This window comes from Stegastes partitus, unplaced genomic scaffold, assembly GCF_000690725.1.
Source record: "Stegastes partitus isolate 25-593 unplaced genomic scaffold, Stegastes_partitus-1.0.2 Scaffold2362, whole genome shotgun sequence".
NCBI lineage: Eukaryota > Metazoa > Chordata > Actinopteri > Pomacentridae > Stegastes > Stegastes partitus.
In genome coordinates this window covers 50,554-58,375 of record NW_007580093.1, presented here as the reverse complement: position 1 = coordinate 58,375, position 7,822 = coordinate 50,554, and the positions used below count along the sequence as shown (strand labels likewise).

Genomic DNA, 7,822 nt, shown 5'->3' with positions numbered 1-7,822 from the left:
TGACTGACTGTCTGTCTGACTGACTGACTGACTGACTGTCTGACTGTCTGACTGACTGTCTGTCTGTCTGTCTGTCTGTCTGTCTGACTGACTGACTGACTGACTGACTGTCTGACTGTCTGTCTGTCTGACTGACTGACTGACTGACTGACTGACTGACTGACTGACTGTCTGACTGACTGACTGACTGACTGACTGTCTGTCTGTCTTTGTTCAGAGAGAAGTGATGCGATTCCGTCTTTGATGTCAGAGTTGAAGGTTCTGGTTCACCTGGGTCCTCACCTGAATGTCGTGAACCTGCTGGGAGCCTGTACAAGAGGAGGTGCTTTAATCCTGATTTAATCCTCAGTTAATCCTAAATTGATCCTGATTAAATCCTGTCTAAAATTCAATTTAATCCTGATTTTATTACAACATAAAACATGTCTGCCTGTCTGTCTGTCTAGGCCCTACCTACCTGATCACTGAGTACTGTCGTCACGGCGATCTGGCGAGTTATCTGCAGCGGAACAAACACACCTTTTTGCAGAGCGACACAACAAACAGGTCTGTCTGTCTGTCTGACTACCTGTCTGTCTACCTGTCACGGATAACTAGGCAGGTAGTTTTATTGCAGAAACAGAAAGTGAAATGATGGGATTGAAAAAACAAGGCGAGGGTGTTACCGGTTGTGCGATGAGCAGATTGTCCAGGTAGCCACAGAGAAGACTCGGGTTTGGTGCAGGTGAAAGCACAGACGTGGAGCAGGAACAGGGGAAAAATCCTCAACGAAGGAAAGGCCGTCTCACTGAAACTCGGAAAGAGGCACGAAGGGAAGCTCGGAGGAAACACGAAGGAAACACGAAGGAAACACTTGGGAGGTGGCTAGAAGTCGATATGTAGGGCAACACTCAGGCACAGACTAAGTGGGGACAAGTCCTTGTGTACATGGAGTGATGGGCCAGATAGATTGCAGGTGTGTAGGCCACACACCTGCAGGGAATAAGTCACAAGGAGCAGAGTTTCTCCAGGACGCCCTCTGGTGGACACCTGGAGGAGAACAAAAACACAAGGCAAAAACACCATTCCCTGACACTACCTGTCTGATTACCTGTCTGTCTCGCCCACAGTGACAGTGATGGTGGTTACATGGATATGACCAAGGAGGAGAACGTTCAGTACGTTGCCATGAAGCAGCTCAGTTACGCTGACATCGAACCCGCCGTGTATGAGACACCGTTCACAGCAGCAGGTGATGAAGGACAGTATTGATCCTTTATCAGAAGCATCAGCTGCATCAGACGGCATTAATAACAATGATTGATAACAGTGCTGTTGTCTTCCAGACCAGCGGGAGGCATCAGCGCTCCTCCTCAGTGACTCTCCTTTGCTCAGCCTCAGTGACCTCATCAGCTTCTCCTACCAGATCTCTCAGGCCATGGACTTCCTCTCCTCCAAAAAGGTACTTATCAGTACATCACTGATCATCCTGATCAACTCAGGTACCTTCCTATGTCACTGGTCTGTTGGAATGTGATCAGGGCGGCTGTCGACGTGATTTTACAGGCTGATGCGTTCAATGTTCACATGAGCTGTTGCATGCTGATAGTTGCAGGGTAGATGTAGAGTTAGAGGGTAGATGTAGAGTNAGGCAACAGTGCTTATGTTCTAAATGCAAAAATTAAAATGTTCTAAATATTCTAAATATTATGCTACAAGTGTTTCGAACAACAGCTTCTAGATGTTCTCAATAACATATCTCTCATTTTATTTCTTAGCAGCTCGTTAACCTTGTCTTGTAATTAAAACATAGAAAATGCGTCTTATGAGTACAAAATGAGTCCACAGTAAAAACATAAGAAGAAGAACCCATCGTCTGCGTTCTACGGTGTGTAAACAGTACATTCAGCGAATATTTCTTCCATGAATTATGTGTAAAAACATTTCAGTCTCTAAATGAGCTGCAGCTGAAACAGCTGATGTCTAAATTCAGTCCTTTGGTTGAAAGAGCAGAATCATTAAATCATCACTAATTGCTGCTGCTTTTGTTCTCGTCGATTCTTCTAAATCAAATGTTCAGCACTGAATTGTCCTGCAGCAGCTGGGATAGGCTCCGCCCCCCCACGACCCCAGTGAGGATTAAGGTGTAGAGATGATGGATGGGTTGTCCTGCAGCTCTGAGAAAATTCAACAGTCGGCACATTTTACAGCAGAACCTTCATAAAAAATGGAAATGGGTCACAATTCTGAGTATTATTCATGTAAACCCGTGTTTTAATGTCTTCGGTTTACTCACTGTGATTACTGATGCTTGATCGTGTGTGATGTCGTCCCCTCAACAGCTCGTCTCACTTTCTCTGCACCAACAATCAAAACATATAAATGTGGGGATTGTGTCCTCTTCCCGCACATCACACTCAAACGTCTGTTTCTAACTGGATGGCACTGCTGCTGGAGTGTTTGTAATGGGAGGAAACAGGGACGTATGTGGCGGCTGCAGTGACACTCGTAGTGCTTTGTCTTTGTAGCGTCACTATCATAGCACTGAGCGTGCTCAGAGCTGTGCCTACATTTACATACATTCCTAAGTGCAAGTCGATAAACTCCATACTTTGCGTAGGAATGTTCATACGAACTCATTACACACATCTGGGCGACGTCCTGATGATACATGAGGCCCCTGGCGTGGATGTCAACATGTTGCCATGGTAACCAGTTCCTCCTTCACATCTACCAAAGAAGAAGTAAGACGAGGAAGTGGGAGGAAGACCCTCAAACACACACAATCCCTGTGTGTGTGTGTGTNTCAGATGGAGAAAACCTGTATTCTCTACATGATGTCAGTAAATGTACCATAGACCAGCTGTAGTACCTGGTTGTTCCACCAGGTGGAGCGTCTTACTGTTTAATACTGTAGAGCAGTGGTGTTCAATTAAAAGTCACGGGGGTCCAGTTATAAAAATTTCCTCCAAGTAAAAGGTCCAAACCGAAGTCCAGGTTGTGTCTTCTAGCCTTCCCCTATGGCCACATGTTCATGGTTTCAACAAAACGTATTGTCAGTTTTCAATGCAGGATGTGTTTAATTGAATACACAGCTAGCTCTTTTACCAGATATAATAGTCGTCCCAGGCAAATAAATTGAAGGCCTTTATTTAAGATTAGAGAAAATACAAACCTCAGAATAAAATACATTTTAAAAAGTGCAAACAGAGCCGAATGACCCTTTAATCTCTTAAATAAAAGAGTTCCTAGCCTAAAGATCTGGAGGCCTCCACTTCAAGTAAACAAGTCAACATCCTCAGAAAACAGTAAATCAAAGGTTTGGTTGCACGTTCCTGGGCTGTAAATGATGAGTCAGTAGATCTGTCATACTGGGCCTACAGCTCAGTTATTCTGCCCTCAGCTCGGACTTCAGGGAGAACTTTGCTCAACGAGCTGTGCTTTGTGTCTTAGCGGCGCTTCACGCTGCTGCTTTTAGTTAATGCCACGTTTCCAGAGCATTTGAGGCCTGATGGTAGAATGAACATGAACTTCTCCGTCCACTCGTCTTAAAGCAGCGGTGTTCCTCATCAGCCTTCCTTCTGCTGGACCAAGCCATGATGTCATCACTTCCTCTCTGCTCTGCTGTAGAGGCAGAGTGGCAGCGAGCTGTGGCGGTGCGCTGGCCGTGCAGGGGAACCCAACGATCTGATTTGCTGGACTGAGTGGAGCTATTACCGTATTACCTGGAGTAGCAGTGCCTGCTGCCTGTAGCTGCGACCGTCGGAAAAAATGCTCCATGAACATCTATTCTAATGAATTGAAGAGATTGGTCACGGGTCCGGACAGAACCATCACTCAGTTCGGATCCGGACTGAGGTCCACCATTTGGTGACGCCTGCTGTAGCGACCAGAGGAGGCGTCACTCAGCCTACAGTTCATGGTGGCAGCAGAGAGCATTGTGGGAGTTCAGCAGCAACGGGACCATGACAGAGACTTTGAGGAGGTTCATGACCTCCAACCAGAGCTGATAAGTTTGAGACAAACTAGGCCCGACCGGAACAGAGTTCCTGAATCACAGTAACAGATGGAACAAACGTGTCGTATTATTTGAAATTCCATCCAGGTTGTACATTTTTTTCAGAAAACTGCATTCAGTTTCAATTTACATTTATGGAGTCACAACCTCTTTCAGTGGCCAGGTTGAGTCTCTGAGGTTCACATGTGACTGTCGACATATCTGACCTCATGTTCTCATGATCCTTCAGTGTGTCCACAGAGACCTAGCAGCGAGGAACGTCCTGGTCTGTGAGGGGAAGCTGGTGAAGATCTGTGACTTTGGTTTGGCCAGGGACCTGCTGAAGGACCAGAACTACATTGCCAGAGGAACTGTCAGTTCAGCTCAAATTAACTTTATTGAGTCTCTGCATCTGTCACATGACCAGATCACATGTTAATCTGTGGTTTGTTCTCAGAGCTTCCTGCCACTGAAGTGGATGTCTCCAGAGAGCATCTTTCAGAACATCTACAGCTCCCAGAGTGACGTCTGGTCCTACGGAGTCTTACTGTGGGAGATCCTCTCTCTGGGTAAACCAGTCTGACCAGTATCCATCTACGAGCACTAGCCTCGGGCGCTGATAGCTCAGCAGGTTGGGCGGACGACCCATGAATAGGGGCTGTGGTCCCCCACCCAGAGGTCATGGGTTCGAGTCCGACCCATGACCGTTTACTGCCGGTCCTTCCCTCACGTCTCCCCATATTTCCTGTCTCTCTCTCCACTTTCAACTATAATAAAGCCTAAAAAAAAGCCCAAACAAAAAATTAAAGCCCACCAGTCTGACCAGTTTGATCTGTATATCTGTCCCTCCAGGCTGCAGTCCATACCCTGACCTGCCAATGACACAGGAGTTTTACTCTGCTCTGAGGAGAGGATACCGAATGAACCGACCTGAACACGCATCTCCTGACATGTATGACACGCTAAGACACATTACCACGATTGATGCTAGCACATACAGCAACAGTTGTGTCCAGGTGTTATAGGTGTGTCCTGATATTACAGGTGTTACAGGTGTGTCCTGATATTACAGGTGTTACAGGTGTGTCCTGATATTACAGGTGTTACAAGTGTGTCTGGATATTACAGGTGTGTCCAGGTGTGTCCAGGTGTTATAGGTGTGTCCTGATATTACAGGTGTGTCCAGGTGTTGCAGGTGTTAAAGGTGTTACAGCTGTGTCCAGGTGTGAAGTTGCTGTGTATCTCTGTTCTTGTGTGCAGGTATGACCTGATGAGGCGCTGCTGGGAGGAACAGCCTCAGGCCAGGCCTACTTTCTCCTCATTGGTTGTCACCATGGGCAACATGTTGAGTGACAACTACAAACAGGTACAAATGTCAGAGTTGTTTTTCCCTCAGATACACTTTGAACTGTGACTGTAAACGTGTTGTCGTTGTGTTGTTGTGTCAGCGTTACCTCCAGCTCAAGGAAGACTTCCTGAAAGGAGAAAATCCAGCAGTGGTTCGTTCCAGAAGGAGTTCATCCAGAACTGCTGAGGATCAGACGGACAGAGAAACAGACACACACGGTATCACAACAACAACACAACCACGACACACATAACAAGACAACAACACAAGCATGTCACTTACAGTTACACAAAAACAAAAGTGCACATGGTAACACAACCAACATGTCTCAAAAGTTCAGCATTTTATGGACCTGATCACTGTATTTGGTTGCTGTCAAAGAAGCTAAGCTGCCCTGTTTCTGATCACAGAAAGCCCCGCCCCCCAGGTGAACATTCACCTGTCGGAGGCGGACATGGTAGAGGCAGGCCCCTCCCCCAGCACTTACATCATCCCCATCACTGATGTCACCATTGAAAGCCACGGCGCTGTGCTGGACGCAGTCAGGTACGAGGGCGCGCTGCAGGTTAGCGTCTGGTTAATCCGCTTGCTGTTACCGTGACGATGATGATGCTGTGGTTTCTCTGCAGCCCTCAGCTCTCAGACTCTGCTGCCATCTGGGACTCTCAGGAGTCATCGTGTGATGTCATACAGGAAGCAGCGTCCTCCTGTGATGTCACACAGGAAGTGGCGTCATCGTGTGATGTCACACAGGAAGCAGCGTCCTCCTGTGATGTCACACAGGNGGAAGCAGCGTCCTCCTGTGATGTCACACAGGAAGTGGCGTCATCGTGTGATGTCACACAGGAAGCAGCGTCCTCCTGTGATGTCACACAGGAAGCGGCGTCATCGTGCGATGTCATACAGGAAGCAGCGTCCTGCAGACTTGAGGAAGAGGAGGAGAGCAGCCTGTGAAGTGTCACCTGACAGGAAGCCACCATGTTTAATTAACCCAACGCTGCCCTCAGCTGTGACTGTCAGGCACCTGAGTGTGCAGCAGGTCTCATAACTGCCATGTGCCTCTGTGTACTCTACTTAGTTCTGAGTGTATATGTGCTCTGTTTACCCAAACTGCTTTTTACTTAAACCGCTGACTCGTGTCAGAACTGAAGCTCGTTATTAAAGTATATTCCTGAACCTGATGCACCTTCTCTCAATCTGTTTTACATCACAGCAGCCTGAACTACAAATACATCAGATAATTACTCAGGAGGAACACTTCACATTTAAAAAACAAAACCAGCACTTGACCTGTTGACCCAACGTTTAGTTTTTAACTGATTGAAATAATAACTTTCATTGATTTACTTTTCATGTTTTTGTATTTTTCTGAACTTGGAATGTTTACTGACTTTCATTCGGGATCCAAACCATGAAAACCTGCAGCGACCAATCCAGCCAATAAATTCATCAACTATTCTGATAATTGATCAGCTTGAGTAGTTTTTAGTAAACAGTCTGTGATTTCTGCTCCTTCAGTGTGAGTAGTTTCTGGTTTCTCTCCTCTGTGACAGCAAACTGAAGCTCTTTGCACCAAACAAGAGGAAAGTCTGATCCACATTTTTCACCATTTTCTGGTATTTCAGAGACCAAACAGCTGATCGATTCAGGATTACAAATGTTTTTTGCAGCTCAGTAAGTGAGTCCCATCAGCTGCTGCAGAGCAGGTTTGGAAACAGAAAACTGCACGTCTAGAGAAAATATTCTTGCGTTGTTGTTGTTGTTGTTGTTGTTGTTGTTGTTGTTGTTGGCGGCTGTGGCTCAGCTGGAGGAATGGGCTGTCCACCAGGGTGGGCAGTTCCAGTCCCTCCAAGTGCCCTGAGGCGAGGCACTGATCAAACTGAACAAACATTGTTTAAATGCACAAAATGAAGAGAATTTAGAAAATAATAGAAACATATCTTAATAACGTACAAGTTGTTTAGCATAGACCGGTAGTTGGGTTGTGCTCTGTTTAACCCGCCGTTGCTCTGACTGGCCTTCTGCTTCGTCTTCCTCCGTCAGAGCCCATCTGACCACAGTCCAGTGCTGGACCACCTGGAGCTCTCCGGATCCAGATCAGCTGAGTGTACCTGCTGGTCTGTGGTTTGTGTTGGCATCTGGCCTGATTAGCCGTAAACACACACGTTTCAAAAACTGGATGTTAATACACATTTTTAAAATATATATACAGACAATATACAAAATTCAAAACACATGCATGTGTGTGTTTGTCAGGTGAGTCTCTGGTCAGCATCAGGATCACAGATCCAGGTTGTAAATAACCACTGAGACACAAATATGCAGGTCAGAACCAGTCGACTGTGTTTAAAGGCAGTGTTTCTAAGCAAAGGCCTATCAGAACCGCCCCTTAGTATCAGAACCACCCCTCAGTATCAGAACCGCCCCTTAGTATCAGAACCGCCCCTTAGTATCAGAACCGCTCCTTAGTATCAGAACCACCCCTTAGTATCAGAACC

At 46.4% G+C, this 7,822-nt stretch overlaps 1 protein-coding gene across 1 annotated transcript in view; it reads left to right on the top strand.

Moving 5' to 3' along the window:
* Positions 1-7,822, top strand: part of LOC103374802 (macrophage colony-stimulating factor 1 receptor 2-like) — a 38,599-nt gene that overhangs the window by 7,912 nt on the left and 22,865 nt on the right. The window contains exon 2 of the mRNA XM_008304953.1: positions 7,436-7,446. The gene's annotated coding sequence lies outside the window, so the exon portion shown is untranslated. The remainder of the gene's footprint in view (positions 1-7,435; positions 7,447-7,822) is intronic.